The sequence below is a fragment of the Pistacia vera genome, unplaced genomic scaffold (genome assembly GCF_008641045.1).
Source record: "Pistacia vera cultivar Batoury unplaced genomic scaffold, PisVer_v2 Contig633, whole genome shotgun sequence".
NCBI classification, from domain to species: domain Eukaryota; kingdom Viridiplantae; phylum Streptophyta; class Magnoliopsida; order Sapindales; family Anacardiaceae; genus Pistacia; species Pistacia vera.
In genome coordinates, this window is record NW_022196483.1 from 162,412 (window position 1) to 183,683 (window position 21,272).

The 21,272-nt window shown below is 36.0% G+C and overlaps 1 non-coding gene across 1 annotated transcript; it reads right to left on the reverse strand.

The window, feature by feature from the left end:
• Positions 1-425: 425 nt before the first annotated feature.
• LOC116111398 lies at positions 426-531 on the reverse strand. Its single transcript, XR_004125059.1, has one exon. It is a non-coding gene; the product is annotated as a small nucleolar RNA R71 (small nucleolar RNA).
• Positions 532-21,272: the final 20,741 nt, after the last annotated feature.

Sequence of the window (21,272 nt, forward strand, 5' to 3'; positions counted from 1 at the left end):
AGAAGACTTAACATAGAAAGAAGAGAATGAGAGGCTATAGTCATTGAGATGGAAGAAAACAGAACATTGAGGGAATTTTCAGTACCCACAGTTGATGGTAGTGCTCTAAGTATAACTAGGCCACCAGTGCAAGCCAACAACTTTGAAATAAAGCCGACAATCATCCAGATGATCCAACAGTGTTCAATTTAAGGGAGATCTGAAGGAAGATCCAAATTCGCACATTACAAACTTCTTGGAGATCTGCGATACCTTCAAATCAAACAGAGTGTCAGATGACGCTATCAGATTAAAATTGTTTCCTTTTTCATTAAGGGATAAAGCAAAGGGATGGTTAATGGCATTGCCACCAGGAACAATCACAACCTGGAATGAATTGGAACATAAGTTCCTGACTAAATACTTTCCTCCAGCAAAATCTACATAGATGAGAAATGATATCACATCGTTTCTACAGGAAGAGACTAAATCACTCTATGAAGCTTAGGAAAGATATAAGGAACTGCTGAGAAAGTGTCCACACCATGGTTTGCCAGTTTGGATGCAAGTCCAAACGTTCTATAATGGGTTGATGGTTAATGTGCAAACGATGGTAGATGCAGCATCTGGAGGAGCATTGCAAAACAAGACGCCTGAAGAAGCCTATGAGTTGCCTGAAGTCTAGGCAAGTAACAACTATTAGAGACCCAATGAGAGAATGTAGTCGAAGAAGTCTATGGGTATTCATGAAGTTGATGCTTACACGACCATTTCAACCCAACTTACAGTACTTCAAAAGCAATTAGGAGGTATGCAAGTGAATTCTATTCAAACACCTCAACTGACATGTGATTTTTGTGTAGGTAACCATGCAAGCAATGAATGTCAAATGGGGAACACCTTTGCTTCATCTTTATCATCATCGGAACAAGTCAACTATTTGGCAGGGAATCAGAGACAACAAAACAATCATTTCTCCAACACGTACAATCTTGGTTGGAGAAATCATCCAACTTGTCGTGGGGTAATCAGAATTAGCAGAATAACCAATGGAATGAAAGAACAATGCCAAACAATCAAGTGGGGGTAAAGAATCAACTAGGGGATCAAAGATTGTCAAAATTGGAGGATATGTTCGAGAAATTCATGCAAGAGACCACAGGTTTCATGAGTGAGACGAAGGCAACTTTCAGAAACCAAGGGGCGTCCATTTGAAACTTAGAGGTACAGGTGGGGCAAATAGCCAAAAAGCTAAATGAGCGACCACAGGGTTCCCTACCAAGCAACATAGTGACAAATCCATGTGAACAAATGAATGCAATAACTTTACGGAGTGGAACAGTCTTGGAAGAGGTGGAACAAAAAGGGAAGGATGAGAACCCACCAACTGAAGCGAAGGAAGATTCGATGAAGAAATCAATGAAGAAATCATGGTTGAAGAGAAGCCAAAAAGTTCCAAAGAAAAAGAATTGAAGAGGGAAGAGAGGCCAAGGTAAAAGAAAGAAAAATTGTCATTTCCTGAGATACCACCAAAGTTGGCACATCACATCCCTCTGGTGCCTTTTCCTTAGAGGCTTAGAAAGGAAATTCAGGATAAGCAGTTCATGAAATTTCTTGATTTATTTAAAAAATTGCATATTAACATTCCTTTTGCAGATGTCTTACAGCAGATGCCGAGCTACATAAAATTCCTCAAGGAAATTCTATCAAATAAAAGGAAGTTGGGAGAGGAGGAAATGGTGATGCTTACGAAAGAATGCAATGCCATTCTACAGAAGAAGCTACCACCGAAACTCAAGGATCCAGGGAGTTTCACTATACCTTGTGTCATAGGAGATATTACATTTGATAAAGTTTAGTGTGATCTAGGTGCAAGTATAAATCTAATACCTTTTTCCGTTTTTAGGAAACTAGGGATTGGTGAAGTGAAGCCTACAACCATATCCTTGCAGCTTGCAGATAGATCCATCAAGCATCCAAGGGGCATTATTGAAGATGTACTGGTTAAGGTGGATAAATTCATTTTTCCGTTAGATTTTTTTGTGTTGGATATGGAAGAAGACAAAGAGATTCCTCTCACTTGGGATGACCATTTCTTACTACGGGAAGAGCCTTAATTGATGTACAAGAGGGGAAGTTGATCATAAGGGTGCAAGAGGAAGAAGTGGCATTCAATGTCCTTGAGACTCTGAAATTTCCATTAAAGCAGGACTCATGTTTCAAAATTGACTCGGTGGATCACTCAGCAATTAAAACTTCCAAGATTGATGATCCTAATTTGCCAATTAAGGGACGCATGGTCAAGTCAAGGCAAATCGAAGATGAAGACCGTAAACTAGAAGTTTACACAACATTCCGAGATGGGCCACAATCGAGTACTTGTCTTCACAAGGGATGAATTTCTCAGTTCAAGAAGGCTGATGGAAAGTTAAAAAATCAGAAAGTTGTCGATGAGAACGCTGGAACCCTAAAAGGAATGACCAAGGGATGGAAATAGGTGGTTAAGCTCTCAACAAAGACCCGATGTGACAAGAATCATCAACAATTGAAGCCTCAATGTAGGGAAAATGTTCGGGAAGAGATGTATCTAGAGTCCGAATTGACGAAGAACTTGAGAAAGTCGAGCTTTCGACTGTAAACAAGCACTTCTTAGGAGGCAACCCAAGTGTTCTCATTTGTTTGTTTGTTGGTTTGAATTTTTTTTAGTTGTTTTATGACTTAGGAAATAGTTTAATCTCTTTTGTTTTTGGTGTTTCAGGTGAATGATAAAAAAGTGGAATATTTGGAATTTACACTTCGCCGTGATGTTGTACTCACTGCCCAAAAATTGGATTAAGGGAATACTAGATTTCACCGCGGTGTTGTATTCACTGGAAATTTTCACCGTGGCGAGAAAATTTCTTCTTTGCAACATCGACCATATTACGCAATTGAATTAAGAACTTCGCCGCGGCGAAGTCTGTTTTCTATAAATAGTCGCGAGACTTTTCATTTTTTTGCGAAAACTCTCAAAGAACATCCAAGAGCCAAACGCTTCCACCTTCAATCTAGAGATTTTCCAATGAATTTTCTTCCCTTTACTCTACTCCTTAACCCTCATAAACACTAAAATCTCACTTTTTCAAGGATTTTTGCAAAATATTGAAGAAAGGTTTGGAAACCCTAGGTTTTTCCAAAATTGGGGATCTTGCAATTTGGGCAGAAATTGGTGAGATTGGTGGTGCATTCATTGTGGGAGTGGAAAGATTTCAAGTTCTCTAGCCTTAAATTTGATCAATTTTGATTGTTAATGCTTTAAATTTGAGAAATTCGAAATTGATTGAATCTGTTGAGTTGTGGATTTTGATGCAATTTGTGGATTAATTTTGACTTAAGAAGTGTTGAGTTTGATTTGTTTGTTGTTGAGGAAGTTGGGTTTTTTATTTTGAAATGGTTGGATTGAGTTTTGAAGAGTGGTGATTTAGGAGTGTAAGTGCAATTTTTTAAACCTTGGTGTGAATTGTGGAGTGATTGTGGGTTGTAGAAAGTGTACTTTAGTGTTGAATTGTCGAGTTGAATCACTTAGTTTGGGGGTAGATTCGAGTGATCACTTTTGAAGTCCTAAATGCCGCTCAAAACAGTTCCCAAGGGTAAAAGAAAACAAGTCGACAATAGGTTTGTGAATGAGAAGGCTAGGCAGCGTTATGAAGGTGCAATTAAAAGAAAAGACAAAGGGTTTATTGCCGAGAGATGATTGATTGCTGTCCATAGAAAAGAGTGGATTCGAGGGAAAGGTTGGGATATCTTTATGCTTGAACTGAAACACTTAGCCATAGAGCCTATAGTAAGAGAATTTTATGCCAACTTCCCTGAGTGTGAGCCCAGGCATGTTTATGTGAGAGGTATCAATGTGCCAATCGAATGCAAAGATTATCAATGATTTCTACATAATTGATCCAATTGACCATGATAAGTATTTGGAATTTAAGAAGAAGCAAATTAAGGAGGATGGGATTCTTAAGGTCATAGCAAAGTCGGGTACCTCTTGGGAAATTTCGAAGAAGGGGAGAAGAAGCATTAAAGGAATGAATTTGATTCCTATGGCTAGATTGTGGCAGTATTTTGTCTGTGCACAGATGGTCCCGGAAACACATTACAGTATAGTGGTTTTTGAGCGAGCATTGTTACTTTATTCCATTACCACTGGAAAGAAAATGGATGTGGGAAATATAATAATGGAGAGTATACGGCATGCAGCCAAACCAGGGTGAGGGAGCTTCGCCTTCCCACATCTCATCACTGAGATCTACACTCGAGCGGGAGTCAAGAAGGCAGAAGATGAACCACTTCTTCATCCTGCCCAGCCTTCGATTCCAACTATTATTACAAGCTATTAGAGCATCCTCCCAGTGAAGACCCAGCTCTAGATCGAAAAGACAAAGAACCACAACAACAGCCGCAAAATCCAGTTCAACGTCCATGACAAGGGAGCTATTGGAACAAATTTTGGACAAGGTGAACAAGATGGAACGATGTCAAGATTGGATGGCAGGGCAAACCCGAATGCTGTACGATATGCAATACAACCGCTGCACCATTTGGGCGTTGATGTTTCAAACTTCCAATGGCAAGATTGGCAAGAAGAGGAAGAAGATGATTCCATGGAAGAAGATGATGACGTCGAAGGAGAAAAGGAAGACGACGAATGAAGCCTGAAACACTTGTTTTTGTATTTTCTGTTTTCATTTGTCTTGTTTTTGTTTTGTGTTGGAGTAGGTGCCCTAAAGCCAATCAATTATTGTAGAATTGACTCTTTGTAATAATGTTCATTAATCAATAATAAAAGGCATCTTATTCTATATTGCGTAAATTATAATTATTGCAATATGTATTGATATATGTCCTTAGAATGGTAGAACCGTGACGAGGGTATCAAGTGTTTCAAATCTTGATAGTGAGAACCCTATGAGCACATATGGTGGCCATTCTAGAAACGTCCGTAGCCCTAGTATTATTCTGAAATAAGGGCACAGATAATACGGTAAGGCTATCATAGTGTTGAACGACCCTGTCGAAAGGCAGTGACTGATCTCACTTGTCAAGGTTGTTTGGTGACAACCTGGTGCAACACATGGGTGCTTGTTGTAGGCGGATATACCGCAGCAAGTTCACTGGACTGACCCACCAGAGGATTCCATATGGATGGTAACCCCAGTGTCTATGGAACAAATCCTCTAACGAATGGTGGTGCATGTGATCCTTAGACTTGATATCACCGAGCGCCTGTGCACCGATTGGTGTAGTTTGACACTAGCTAACACAGTTCTTTTCAGAGCTGTCAATACGGTGGTGATTGGCTGCATCAAGGGTGTATCAAGACTATGGGGATTGACAGAGGATTCATCACTCCCGGTATGGGAGAAAATTATCTCAGGTGCAATTCAGTATATAGCAATGACACTAAAACTGTGGCCACATTGGGATTGAGTTGTTGCTCTATCCAGTTTATAATACGGGTCATTGGTCCAGAAACTGAGTAAATAATATCGAGAGTAACTGAAGGTTGACACTATTTCTATGCCTTTGTCTCGCGAGATAACGTATGATGAAAGGATCGAATTGCACGGTAACCATATCGTTGACAGGTACTACTTTGCTGAATCCGAATCTATCGGATGGCCATGATGCCTTGCTAGGGGCCAATCTTAGTCTGTGTATTAGTGAGACGATTAATTGTGTTAATCGCGATACTATACATTGCCGATATAATGAGGAGCCTATGGGTCACACACATAGAAGATAATTTAAGATCCAAGAAGAAGAATGGGTTTTCGTCTTTTAAGGGAAAGGGTATTTGGGTATTTCACAGTGCAATTAAATTTGCTGAGGTCAAGCCTTTATTTAATTTGTTAAAAAAATTAAATAAGTGAAATTATGTTTAAATTTGTGTTCGCGCATATTTAAATATATTATCATTATTGTTAAATGTTAATATATATTTAAATATTATTAATTGATTTTAATGTAAGATAATGATGGAAAAATAAAAATATCAATTGGGAGTGTTTGGCAACGTGGCGTTTGGGTTGGAGCCCAAGCCTATTCCATATGGATTAGGGCAAATTGATGACTATAAAAAGAAAATATGTTAATTAAATGAGAATTTTCTTTGGAAAAGCACAGCAGCCCCTTTGAAAACACACCCACGGCAAACCACTTTTGCTTAGAAATCAATTCAATTTGATTTGCTTTCTTCTTAATCTTGAAGCCAAAGAGGATCTAGCAAATCCCTCTTTGGTTCTTTTGAGATTGTCTTCGGTGTGGACTACGTGGGTTCAATCCTACCTTGGATCGGTACAAACATTCGTTGACAAATTTAGAGAGCCTCCAACAGCTTATTTTTTCTTTTAAACTCAGATTTATTTTTCTGCAGATTTTATTTAATATGAATTGTAAAATTATACCCTTGATTTTGGCTCATGTAATGATCCCTGAATTATAATTTTTGTTTCCGCTGCGTATATGACCGTTACTAACATTTTGTACATTGGAACTAATTTTTCTTTTCTATTAGATTGTTAATTTTGTTTGAAATTTCTAGTTTAGTTTGTAAGGTGAGATTAGGTTTGTAATTTTTTTTCATATTTTCAGTGGAAATTTCTAACACAGTGACACATGGAATTTCGCTTGTTTTACGATGATGATGATGAGGAAGCCAAGGAATGGGTGTGCATAAAGTTGAACAAAAATCAGCCTTCACAGATTAATTAGGGAACTATCTCGTACCCTTGAATTGTTTTTTTTTCTATCCTAAAATGTGCATGATGTGACATTGGGGACAATGTCATTTTTAGTTTGGGGTAGGAAAATTTGAAATTTTGTTTTGTGTTTAGTTGCTTTTATGTTTTGTATTGTTGTTCCAAGGATAATTGCATAAGTCTATATGAGAATAGGATTGTTGGATTTTTTATGGAAAATGTTAAGCATTGCTTCAAGTTTAGGTTGGTTGATTAAGTTTTCCTTTCTAGAGGTTTGTTGAGTGGTTCAACCAGCATTTTCATTTTTCGGCATGCTTAGAAACATTTTATGTGGTTAGGTGAAGTCTTGATAATGTGGGTGACTTTAGAACCTAGTTGAGAAGTGCTGAGGCAAAATTCTAGGAAGACATTATTGAGGAAGTGATTTAGGCAGTTTTTCGGAACGTTTGACCCTTCCAGCCAACCATGAATGAATCTTTCCCTAGTCACCATTTGAGCCTGAGGATTATCACTATCTTATTTTCTTGTATAACCAAAATGCCCAAACATTTTACCCTAAACACGCGTCACAACTATTAAGAGAATTCTAAACTAATGCAAACACAAGAGTTTGGAGAGTTGTGTGAGATTTTGACACCAAAATAATAGTTTGGGGTCACAAGAAGGACAAGAAGAAGGGGTAATTAACCTCAATAAATGATGTGCTTTTTAAAAAAAATGAAATAAAGATAAAAAGAAATAGAAATTTGAGAGTTTCATCTCAGAATCAAAAATAGAATTGCACATGTTTGAGGTTTATAAATGCTTGACACGTTGATCGGTGGTTGAGAAAGAAAGTGAGATTGATGTAGTTCTTAGTGTTTGCTTAAAGGAAACCTAGTTCTCTTACTTTGTTTATCCTATCCTTTTCTTTGGAGCCCGCTAACCGAGCCTAACGCTACAAGCCTATAAAGACCTTTTATCCTTAGTGATGTCTAGTCCTCATTAGTGAGAGTAGTTCGATACTTAGGCTTAGGAGTCTACCACCATTTGATAAACTTTACATTTCTACATAAATAATCTAGGAAGTCAAAAGGGGACTGAAGTGGGGATTACCTACTCAGAGGTCGATAGAGAAAAATAGTCAATCAACTTATAACTTTTTGAGTGTTAAGCATTTTCCAGCAATAATGTTTCAACAATTTTTAAGACTTGTTTAATTCTAGGGGATTCTTTGTGTTTGATTTTGATTCTAATTTCTCTCATTTCATTTTGAATTTTGTTGTCTTTTTCTGTTTGTTATTGTTTTCTTTTAGTTATTATTTTGTACTTGATGCTCGGGGACACATGTCTTTAAGTTTGGGGTATTTGATAATCCTAGGATTATACTATTTTATCTAGGCTTTTTGGCGGATTTTGGATACTTCTTATTTCGTTTGTGCCTAATTGCAACTTAATTTCATATATTTTATGTTTCAGGTCAACATGCAGTTGAGCAAATACTTAGCAGAATTGAGTTTTTGGACCCAAAGCAAGCAAATCTCAAGATTCGGGGAATTTCTGAAGCGGATTTGAAGCACTGTGAAGCTTGCTCCTTTGGAGAGCACCAAAGATTGAAGATTCATGCAAGGAAGCAAGCGGACACAACTCTCGAGACAAATAAAGAATTGTAAACCAACTCGTTGCCGCAGCGAAGTCTGCAAGTTTCAATTTTTATTAAATTGTGCGTTTTAATTTTAGACGAGTCTTAGGTTTTTTTGGATTGACTATATAAGTGAAACTTAGTCATTTTAGTAAGAGTTCGACATTTTTGGGAGAAAGAAGAGAAGATTGGAGATTGAACTCTCAGATTCATCTAATAGGGAAGATTTTGTTCTCTTTTCTTTATTCCAACATGTTGAATGCATTGTTTACCATTTTTATTTCAATTTGTGTTAATTTTAGTGTGAACTAACTCACTTTTGGGTTAGGGTTTTGATTAATTGGGATTTTTATGTTTAATCAATAAATTGATGTTGCTTTTACATTCTATTGCATGGATTGTGTGATTACTCTTGTTTTTATTAAAATTACTTGTTGGGCATGATGAGATTGAGAAATGAATCATGTATTAGGTTCTTAGGGTAATTTCCATTGTATTATTGAACGCTAGAGATAGGTTTGAGAATCAATGAAATTAATCTAGGATTCCAATTAGCTTAACGAACTTGGAACTATTAACTTCAATTTGTTGGGTACGGAAGCTTAATAGGGATAAGTAGGAAAACATAGCCTGAGAAGGTATGTTTTACACATTAAGGAGTCCAATTTATAATCCGTGCATGTGAGTGTAGAAGTAACGTAATTCGTAGATTAATTCATAAAATCCTAGTGAAGTCAAAATCCTAACCACTTTGTTTTAATTGATATTTCTCTTGAATTAACCTTGCTGTCATTAATTAGCTTTTAAAGTACGTAGTGAATTTTGTTTTAACTTTAGCTTAAATTTCTCCCGCAAATCCAAACATCTTTCGGTTTCTCCAACTTGATAAACAAATAGGAAAATCAATGTTTAACAAACAATCCTTGTGGGAATGATACTCTACTTATCACTTTATTACTTTTTGTAACTAGTGCACTTGCTACACATTGCATGTTGTAATTTCAACGCATCACTAGTATCCTCGGAAAATAATAGTAAAACTCACTAAATATATATAAGAAAATATACATATAGATGAGGATAAAATAATGGGCCCATATCTAATTTTTTTTTATATACAAATCTTTACATAATATAATAAAGTCATAAAACAGTAACTCGACAGTGTTGTCAAAAGCCTTTTGCTTCTTGACATTCCATGCAACCGCATCTCACCTACTACCTACAAAAACATTTAAAACAACAGGGTGAGCACTAATTGCTCAGTAAGTAAACCCACTATGCTACCCTTCTCTCTCCGTTGCTTAAATTCTGAATTTATTTCCTTACATTACACTTCTCTATTCTTCTTTGTTCTTTCTCTATTCTTTCTCTATTCTTTCTCTGTTTTTCTCTGTTCTTCTCTCAATTTCTAATTTCTCACTACTCATGATAATAGGCATGGTATTATGGATAGGTATGATGCAAATGCACAAACGCATAGAATGTGCATTTTCTTTTCTATTTTTTTAATTTATTTTTCTATACTTCTTTCTTTCTTTCTTTTCTAGTCTTTCTTTCTTTCTATTCTTTCTTTCTTTTCTATTCTTTCTTTCTATTCTTTCTTTATTTTCTATTTGTTCTTTCTTTCTTTCTCATCCACATGCACTTCTAACAGACTGTACAATTCTTCTTTATGAATTTTGGGGCCGCTCACCAAAGGCGGCGTGCATGTGGGGCTATGTGTAACGCCCACATCGCGGTACGTAGCTTTACATATTCCCTAATACCCTTAGTTGAATTTTGTTAAATGTATCTTGGACAAGTGTGAAGAAAATGCCTTAAAATTTCATTAGGGGTAAAATGGTCTTTTCACTCATAATTAGTTGAAAAAGTGGGGAGTGAAAAGAGATAGAATTTCATGGAGAAGTTAATAAAAATGAGGGTATTATTGTAATTGACTAAGGGACATAGATGGAATTTCATAGAAAGTGCAAGGGCAAAATGGGAAAGTAGAAGTAATAAATGAGATATTTTGAGTTCATTCTTGAAAACTCTATCATTCTCTACTCCCTCACACGCCACTTTCATCTCCAAATTCTCTCATTTTCTTATCAAATCCAAGGCAATTAGAGGATTTTTGGTTGGATTTTGTAGATATTCAATCCAAGCATCCAAAGGGAAGAGTTCTTGCAATATGATGTGAGATTAATTTTTAAAGTGTTGAATTCTTATAGTTATCTGCTTAGGTTTACAAAAGAGGAGATCTACCCAAAGAGAGAGTTTCTAGTTGGAACTACCCAAATCAAGGTAAGTAAATCCAACCCTAAGTTTGATTTGAGTAGGTTTGAAGAGATTTGTACATGTAGTATGTGCTTTTTTTTGAGAAGTTTGGATGAGATTGATACTTGATGATAATTAAAATTCAGCCATGAGAATGTAGACTTTGCCTATATGTGATTGATGAAGTTTGTTGAATTTAAAAGAGTTTGAGTAGACTTTATGGAGTGTAGTTTCTGGCCAAGTTTATGTTGATTTAATGAGTTTTGCTCCAAATATTGGTGGCTTGAGAAAAAAAGTAAGTGTAGCCAAATAGAGTTTGAGTATGCATGCAATTTGTTTAATGAAAATCCTAAGAAAAAACATTTTACCATGGTTACCTTGTCACAGTCTGACCTTCTGAGTGGTTTTTGGATATCTTACCCATGAACTGGTTGATACCTAAACACTAAAGTTGTAGCCCTGCTCTAACTTTAAAATGAACCAAGATCGTAGCAATCTGATGTGTATAACTCGAGATATGCCTTCTTGAATTGACCTGTCGAATGACTACCTCAAATACTTTTTAGTCAAATAATCTATGATTGATTTCAAGTTGGGAATGTTTTTTAGTAGAAATACTAGTTCTCTAATGATATTTGTATATGCCAAATGCATTCTCACATGTATTTAAAAGAATAGCAAAGAATGAGCATAGTTCCATGCACATCACATGGATGAGAATAGTAAAGAATAAGAAAAGAAAGAAAAGATTAATTGGTAAAAAGATAAAAGAAGAGAAGGTTGTTGCGATAGGGAACCCGTGAGTGACAGAGAAGAATAGTCCCACATACGCGCCATCTTCAGTGAGCGGCCTCAGAATCATAACGAAGTAAGTGTACAGTTTGTTAGAAGTGTATGTGGATGAGAACTGTACCAACATAATTTACCTACATGCATACCGGCTTTAGTGAGCGGCCTCAAAATAAAAAAGAAGAGTTGTATAGTCTGATAGAAGTGAATGTAGATGAGGATTGTACCCACTCACATGGCCAGGGTTCTGAATCCATGCCTCAACCGAGTCTGATCGGCATAGAAAGAAAGAAAAGAAAGAAAGAAAAGAAAGAAAGAAAGAATAGAAAGAAAGAATAGAACGAAAGAAAGAATAGAACACAAAAAGAAATAATAAAACACAGAAAGAAAGAACAAAACAGAAAGAAAAAATATAATAGAAAGAAAGAAAGAATAGAACACAGAAAGAATAGAAACAAAAAACAGAAAAGATATTGCATTCTTTATGCATTTATGCACATGCATCATGGCATTCATATTATTCAAAATGAGTTTCTCCAATTATGGTTACATGTTAGTAAGTGAGAAACAAGAATAGAGAAAGAACAGAAAAAGAATAAAGAAAGAATAAAGAGATAGAACAGAAAAAGAATAGAGAAAGAATAGAAAAGAACAGAGAAGAAGAGAGAAGTGTGATGTAAGGAAATAATTCAGAATATGAGCAACGGAGATAGAAGGGTAGCATAGCGGGTTTACTTACTGAGCAATTAGTGCTCACCCCGTTGTTTTCAATGTTTGTAGGTAGTAGATGAGATGCGGTCGCTTGGAATGTCAAGATGCGGAAGGGTCGGGGCAACACTATCGAGCTTCTTAAGAAATTTATTTACACTATGTATAGTTTTGTATATATAAAGAAAAATTGGGCCCATTATTTTATACTCATCTACATGTATATTTTCGTAATATATATTTAGTGAGTTTTACTGTTCATTTTACGAGTATACTAGCTAGAGAGAGAGTCATTACACTATGTCACTCACGGGATCCCCATCGCAACAACCTTCTCTTCTTTTATCTTATTACACTTCTTTAAATAAAAATTCAGATTTGAATTTCTTTAATATTCTCGTTTCTTTCTATTTACTCTTTAATGTTCTTTAATGCTTTTTCATGCTCTTATGAGTATGTATGCATGTAGATGGGGTCATGCTTATAATTCTTTCTAAATTTACATGTTTAGATGCAATAATGTAATATGGAATGCAATCATATCATTCTCTACCATCTACAAACTCATCTCAAGATAACACATAATCATACTCATACATGCACTTCTCTTTGACATTTCATCAAACAATTTATGTGCACACACAAGCTCTAAATTGGCTGCACTTCTACTTCTCTTCTAAGCCACCAAAATTTGGAACAAAATCCTCTAAGATTAGTGCCAAACCTGTCTAGGATTTACACTCCATAATTTCTACTCCAATTCTTCCATAATTCATCCAAACTCTCATCAAACATCAAATACACAAACACTACTTCTCATGGATAAATTCTAACCATCATTCAACATCCATTCCATCAACAATTCTTCATATAAAAACACATATATGCATCAAAGAAATTTTGTACACAATATTGCTTCAATCATAACTAGGGTAGGATTTACTTACTTTAGATGTGAGCAATCCAACACTTTAATAGTCTTCTTTGATCCAACTCTCTTTCTCTTAATTCCTATGAACACAGATCATAAAAATTCAACACTTTAAAAATTAAAACTCACTTTATAGTGCAAGGATCTTACCTAAGGATACTTGGGATTGAAATTCCACTAAAAATAACCCAAAATCTATGAATTTCCCTTGAAAAAGAATTGAAGAAATTGAGAGAATTTGGGGATGAAGGTGGCATGAAAGTGGAGGAAGAATGGCTAGGGTTTCATTCTTCAACTCTTGATATAACATAATATTATTTGTAGTTTCCCATTTTACCCTTGCACTCTCTATGAAATTTCATCTATGTCCCTTATTCAATTGCCATAATGCCCTCATTTTTATTGCATTCTCCATGAAATTCTATCTCTTTTTACTCCCCACATTTTCAGCTAATTATGAGTGAAAAGACTATTTTACCCCTAATGACAATTTAAGGGATTTTCTTCACACTTTTTCAAGATAACATTAACAAAATTCGACTAAGGGTATAAGGGCATAAGTAAAGCTACGTACCTCGGTGTGGGCGTTACAATAACATTCTACTTAGCCTGCGAATTTGGTAAGTTACACCAATCCACATATCCTAGATCCACATATCATGCATCTAAACCACTTGAGTTAGTTTACTCAGACCTTTGGGGACCTTCCTCTGTCACATCTCCCAAAGGCTATAGGTATTACATTCAATTCCTTGATTACCATAGTAGATTCACCTGGCTTTTTCCTTTGAAAGCTAAATCTGAAACCTTTAGTGTTTTTAAACAGTTTCATGTCCTAGTTGAAAAGCAATTTAACATATCTTTAAATTGTGTTCAAACCGATTGGGGTGGTGAGTATAGGAAGCTAGTACCTTACCTACAAAGAACATAATATCATCTTTAGACATCCATGCCCTCACACTCACCAACAAAATGGTAGAGTTGAGAGAAAACATAGACAAATTGTGGAACAAGGCCTGACTTTGTTAGCCCAAGCTAGCATGCCATTAAGTTTTGGTGGTTTGCCTTCCAAACAGTTGCCTACCTCACTAATAGACTACCCACATCAGTGTTGTCCAATATATCTCCTTTCCAAGCTCTATTCAAAACTTCTCCAAATTATTCCCTCATTAACGTTTTTGGGTGTGNAATTAATTTTTAAAGTGTTGAATTCTTATAGTTATATGCTTACGGTTTACAAAAAGAGGAGATCTACCCAAAGAGAGAGTTTCTAGTGTGGAACTACCCAAGATCAAGGTAAGTAAATCCAACCCTAAGTTTGATTTGAGTAAGTTTGAAGAGATTTGTACATGTATGTATGTGCTTATGTTTTTGAGAAGTTTGGATGAGATTGATACTTGATGATAATTAAAATTCAGCCATGAGAATGTAGACTTTGCCTATACGGTGATTGATGGAAGTTTGGTTGAATTTAGAAAAGAGTTTGAGTAGACTTTATGGAGTGTAGTTTCCTGGCCAGGTTTAGTGTTGATTTAATGGAGTTTTGCTCCAAATATTGGTGGCTTGAGAAAGTCCGATAGAAGTGCATGTAGATGAGGACTGTACCGACTCACATGGCCAGGGTTCCTAATCCATGCCTCAACCGAGTCTGATCAGCATAGAAAGAAAGAAAAGAAAGAAAGAAAGAATAGAACGAAAGAAAGAATAGAACACAGAAAGAAAGAACAAAAACAGAAAGAAAGAACAAAAACAGAAAGAAAAAATAGAATAGAAAGAAAGAAAGAATAGAACACAGAAAGAAAAGAAACAAAAAACAGAAAAGATATTGCATTCTTTATGCATTTATGCACATGCATCATGGCATTCATATTATTCAAAATGAGTTTCTCCAATTATGCTTACATGTTAGTAAGTGAGAAACAAGAATAGAGAAAGAACAGAAAAAGAATAGAGAAAGAATAAAGAGATAGAACATAAAAAGAATAGAGAAAGAATAAAGAGATAGACCATAAAAAGAATAGAGAAAGAATAGAAAAGAATAGACAAGAAGAGAGAAGTGTGATGTAAGGAAATAATTCAGAATATGAGCAACGGAGATAGAAGGGTGGCATAGCGGGTTTACTTACTGAGCAATTAGTGTTCACCCCATTGTTTTCAATGTTTTTGAAGGTAGTAGATGAGATGTGGTCACTTGGAATGTCAAGATGCGGAAGGGTCGGGGCAACACTGTCGAGCTTCTTAAGAAATTTATTTACACTATGTATAGTTTTGTATATATAAAGAAAAATTGGGCCCATTATTTTATACTCATCTACATGTATATTTTAGTAAATCACCTTTAGTGAGTTTTACTGTTTATTACGAGGATATAGCTAAGAGAGAGAGTCATTACACTATGTCACTCCACGGGATGTAACACCTACTGAAAACTAGTACATGCATGCATAACAATGGAAAATTGGGCCAAAAAGTTTCTTTTCATTACAATTCACATGTCTTTTATACACAAAGGTTACTGTTTACAAAAGTGCATTTCAAAAGACAAAATGGGGAACAGTGTAGCTATTGCTCCTCGCGCGCCGACGCCCCTCCAACCGCATATCACCAGAACTGCATCCCAAAGGAAAAAAACGGGGTGAGCACAAATAATGCTCAGTAAGTAAAACTCTCTAACTGTCTGTCCCCGTGTGTGACTCTTAATTCTTTCCTTTTCTAATTCTGTTTCTATTTCTTCTGTTTCTAATAACATCATGGCCTCATCTTACCGGAGGTACGGCGGATGGTGTTCACACAGCACCATCTCACTTTCTATGGTATCGGGCGGAATTCACACAGTACCCACCTTTCTTAGTGACTACCGAGTGAGGATCACAAAGCACCAACTCGGTTCCTCCTAACTATCGGGTGGAGATCACCTAGCACCTACCCGTTCCTCATGAATTCTGGGTAACGATCACCAAGCATTTACCCGTTCTCGTCACTATCGGGTGATGATCACAAAGCATCAACCCGCTTCTACTAGCCATTGGATGATGATCACAAAGCATCAACCTACATATCTCTTAACTAACGGGTAGTGGTCACAAAGCATCTACCCATTTCTATTACCATTGGGTGACGATCACAAAGCATCAACCCATCTTAAGGGCCATTCGGAAGATGATCACAAAGCATCGATCCGATTCCCATAATGGTCGGGTGATGATCACAAAGATCATCCCAACCATACTACTCTTCTAACTCATTCTATTGTAGCATTTTTCAATGCTCTCTACCCTTAGAGTAATTTACCCACTAAGCTTTCTACTCATAGGGTATTTCTAAACACAAAGTTTCCTACTCTTCTTAGGTCACTGTCAATGCATATAACAATGCACATGGATGATTCATCTCTACTAATGCACTTGTGAAATGCCAACATGCAATGTTGCAAGAATTAAGGTTCATTACTCACACTCAAACCTCTATTAGGCATTTCATAAACAACTCATGTGCACTATAAAACTCTATCATAGCATGAATCTAAAACTTTCCTAACCATCCAAAAATGGGGAAAAACCCCTTCACAAAGTCATAATACACTGTCAAATAAAACACTTCCAAAAAGGGTTTCATAACACCCCTTCAAATCCATCTCAACTACTTGCCAATCCAACAATCCATTTCTCATATTTACAAGGTATTAACATCACAAAGCATAGAAATCTCTATTCATACATCCATACATGGCATATCACATGTATTTCACATTACAATCATTACTATTAAAACCTAATCAAGAAATTTCATAAATCTCAACTTGGGTTGGGTTTTACTTACTGCTATGGAGAGACTTCACCAAATCTCTTTCCACTTGGTTTCTTGGCTATTCTCTCTACTCTTAACCAAAAGAATGAAAACCCTCAAAACAAAATGAACTAAAATCTACATACACACAACTTAAGAGAAATCCTTACCTTAGGAAGCCTTAGGCTGCTTTCTATACCCCCAAATCACTTCAAAACCCTTGAAATTCCTTGAACCAAAAGAAAAGAGAAATTGAGAGGAGAAAGAATGAAGAGTCACATTTGAGAAGAAGAAATGAGGGGTTCTTTGATTCTAATTCCTTTAATGAAATATTAACACCCTCATTCCCATTTTGCCCTTGTTCTATTTTGGGAATTCCATCCATAACCTTTGATTCATTACAAACTCACCCCCATATCAACATATTCTCCATGTAAATCCTTACAATTCACTCCCCACTTTTCCTGCTAATTAGGGGTAGAAGGGTCAAATTGTCCTTAGGGAAGAAAATGTCCAAAACTCAATCAACATTTTATCGGGTTGTCGCCGCGGCGAAACTGTCCAGAGAGTTTCACCCTTGATTCAACCCATCTCGCCGCGGCGAAGACTCTCTTCGCCCCGCGAAGCTTGGTACACTAAATTCTTCTATTTTCAACCAATTTCAGGGCAACAATCAACATAACATTCAAACAAACAAATATAACAAAAACAAACTCGATTAGGGCGAAAGAGGAAACAATAACAACACCAAGGGGGCGTTACACGGGATCCCCATGCAAAAACCTTTCTTCTTTATCTTATTACACTTCTTTAAATAAAAATTCAGATTTGAATTTCTTTAATATTCTCATTTCTTCTTTAATCTTTAATGTTCTTTAATGCTTTTTCATGCTCTTATGAGCATGTATGCATGTAGATGGGGTCATGCTTATAATCTTTCTAAATTTACATGTTTAGATGCAATAATGTAATATGGAATGCAATCATATCATTCTCTACCATCTACAAAATCATCTAAGATAACACATAATCATACTCATCCATGCACTACTCTTTGACATTTCATCAAAACATTTATGTGCACACACCAGCTTAAATTGGCTGCAATTCTACTTCTCTTCTAAGCCACCAAAATTTGGAACAAAATCCTCTAAGATTAGCGCAAACCTGTCTGGATTTACACTCCCTAATTTCTACTCCAGTTCTCCATAATTCATCCAAACTCTCATCAAACATCAAATACACAAACACTACTTCTCATGGATAAATTCTAACATCTTCAACATCCATTCCATCAACAATTCTTCATATAAAAACAAACATCATACACAAACACTACTTCTCATGCATAAGTAAGGCTAGTACCTCGGGTGGGCGTTACAATAACATTCTGCTCAGCCTGCCAATTTGGTAAGTTACACCAATCCACATATCCTAGTCCAATATCATGCATCTAAACCACTTGAGTTAGTTTACTCAGACCTTGGGGACCTCCCCTGTCACATTCCCAAAGGCTTAGGTATTACATTCAATTCCTTGATGACCATAGTAGATTCACCTAGCTTTTCCTTTGAAAGCAAATCTGAAACCTTCAGTGTTTTTAAATAGTTTCATGTCCTAGATGAAAAGCAATTTAACATATCTTTTAATTGTGTTCAAACCGATTGGGGTGGTGAGTATAGGAGCTAGTACTGTACTACAAAGAACATAGGTCATCTTTAGACATCCATGCCCTCACACTCACCAACAAAATGGTAGAGTTGAGAGAAAACATAGACAAATTGTGGAACAAGGCCTGACTTTGTTAGCCCAAGCTAGCATGCCATTAAGTTTTGGTGGTTTGCCTTCCAAACAGTTGCCTACCTCACTAATAGACTACCCACATCAGTGTTGTCCAATATATCTCCTTTCCAAGCTCTATTCAAAACTTCTCCAAATTATTCCCTCATTAACGTTTTTGGGTGTGTTGTCTATCCTTTCCTTCGACCTTATAGTAGTCACAAGTTTAACTTTCACACCACCAAATGCACCTTTATTGGCTATAGTTTGCATCATAAGGGATACAAGTGCTTGGATACTTCTGGTCAAATTTATATTTATCAAAGTGTATAATTTGATGAATCTGATTTTCCATTTAAAACATCTAATTTTTCTGGTTCAAATTCTGCACCTAATTCTATAAACACTGACTCTGTTTCCAGTTCATTTATTCCTTCAGTTTGGCATATACCTGATTCCGTTCCCAGGATATCTTCCAATCCTGTTTCAGCTCTAATTACGTCTACTAGGTCAGTCAATCTCACAGGACATTGTATCTTCTAGTTTACCTCCTTTATCACATTCATGTTCTCCTCAATCTCATTTACCTTAGACTTCAACCTCCTCACAGTCTAGTCCAACCGCTACACTTAGTCTACCCTCTCCTTCTCCTAACTTTACCTCATCCACATCACCTATTCTATCCCCTATAACTATAGGATCAGGTGACTATTGAACTGCATTTAACAAAGCCTCCACCTCCTGCCTTGAACACTCATCCCGTGGTTACTAGGTCCAAAACCAGAGCACATAATACAATCCTTGTTTCATCCCTTTCTCTTGACAATAAAGAACCAGTTACTGTCATAAAAGCTCAATCTCACCCTACCTTGAAGGCTGCCACGCAATATGAATTTGATGCCTTGCAAACTAACCAAACTTGGGAATTAGTTCTTGCTACCTTTGAAATGCATCCTGTAGGCTGTAAATGGGTATTTCGAATAAAGTATAATTGATTACGCTCAAACTAACACACGATTATTGTGTATAGCTGAGGTGTCGATCCCACAAAGAATGCGAACTATAAGAGAAAATGTAAACTTTGATTCTAAATAGTAAGGTTCTAATGAGAAAAATCTGAGTTTTATCAATGAAATTGTAATAATAAATTGTGAAAATATGTTGAAGAATTCAGTAAGAGAAATGACAAGGTTCCAGGAATCCTTCTTAAGTTTGTTGCCTTATTCTGATCTAGACTCAATTATTTAATCTCAATTACTAATGTCACATCCCAAATCAGTAATTGGTAGATATCCAATCAAAGCACGTGAATATCCTAATGTGATTGCCACTAATTACTCTTTAACTCCAACTCAAACACGCAAAGTCTATCTCATGAATTATCAAGAAGCAACAATATATTTAATAATAATACTGCAGTAATGGACAATTCTATAAGATAAATCTACCGAAATCAATTGCATCTAACAACTTTGATATAAGAAAAGTTTGACTAGACTTATATGGAGAAGAAGATTGCAATCACCGGATTAAGAAATTCTAAGAGAAGAAGAAGATAAATAAAGTTGTCAATTAAATTCAAATCCTTCTTATTTAATCAAAGAGTAAATTAATAAGCAATGTTTAACAATCAATCCATACAGCTGAGTCAAAGATAGAAATAAGAACAACTACACCTAGAAGCTCATCCTTTCGCCTTGCTTGGAGTTTAGTTGGACATCGAGTTCATTCTTGAGGAAGGAAAAAAAAAAGAAGCTTTCTCTAACAAAAACTTCACTACCGTCTCCTCCTTTGGTTAACCTAGCACTCCTCAATAAATAACATCTGTTTTTCTTCATTCGCCCCTAGGACTCATGGAAAATCTTTCCTAGACGTTTCCTAAAAGATAGACTTCCAGATTTGTCAAAATCTTATCAAATATGGAAAACAGAATTTGTCTCTAGCTTGCACCAGGATTCTCGCAATAAAAAATATTTTTTTTGAGCTTGGTAACTTCATAAAAATTGTAGTCCCCGATGTGTAGATGAATCTGGGCTTTTGAATTACCCGCTTTCGATATCTGACACTCCTGTTAGGCCCGTTCGAATATTCAATACTCAGCCAGGAAATCCTTCCGCGACTAGGATTCTAGGTCCGGTTTTGCAACACCTACTGAGAACCCAAACAAACTCAGATTCTCACCCATAATACTTTCCTGAAAATCTTGATTCGTCTACTTTAATTTCTCTGAATAACACTTTTGCAATCGAGAAATCTAACTCCATGAAAAACCAGAAATCGCGTCCATATCGCAGCGCAAACCAAAATTTTTCATTGTTTTATTCTTCCGAAACCATTCGTTAAATCCGCTATGCGTAGAATCTTCGTGCTTTCCTCATTATTAGCCTTTCCATCTATTTTAAGTCCAAAATACCTGAAAATGCATCAAAATAAATCAATGTATTAAGAATGACGCTTAAGGATTATTAAGGCATAAATCCAACCCTAAATCAATCTCAAATGCTAACAAATAAACACAAAAAAGATGCATTTTTTGACTCTTCATCAAACCCCCAACTAGCTTTTGCTAGTCTTAGCAATTCAAGCGAAAGAAAGATGAAATGAGTTCCAAACAGAAAATGAATAAAAACAAAACATAAAAAAAAAAAAAAAAAAAAAAACTTAAAACAAGAACAAGCAT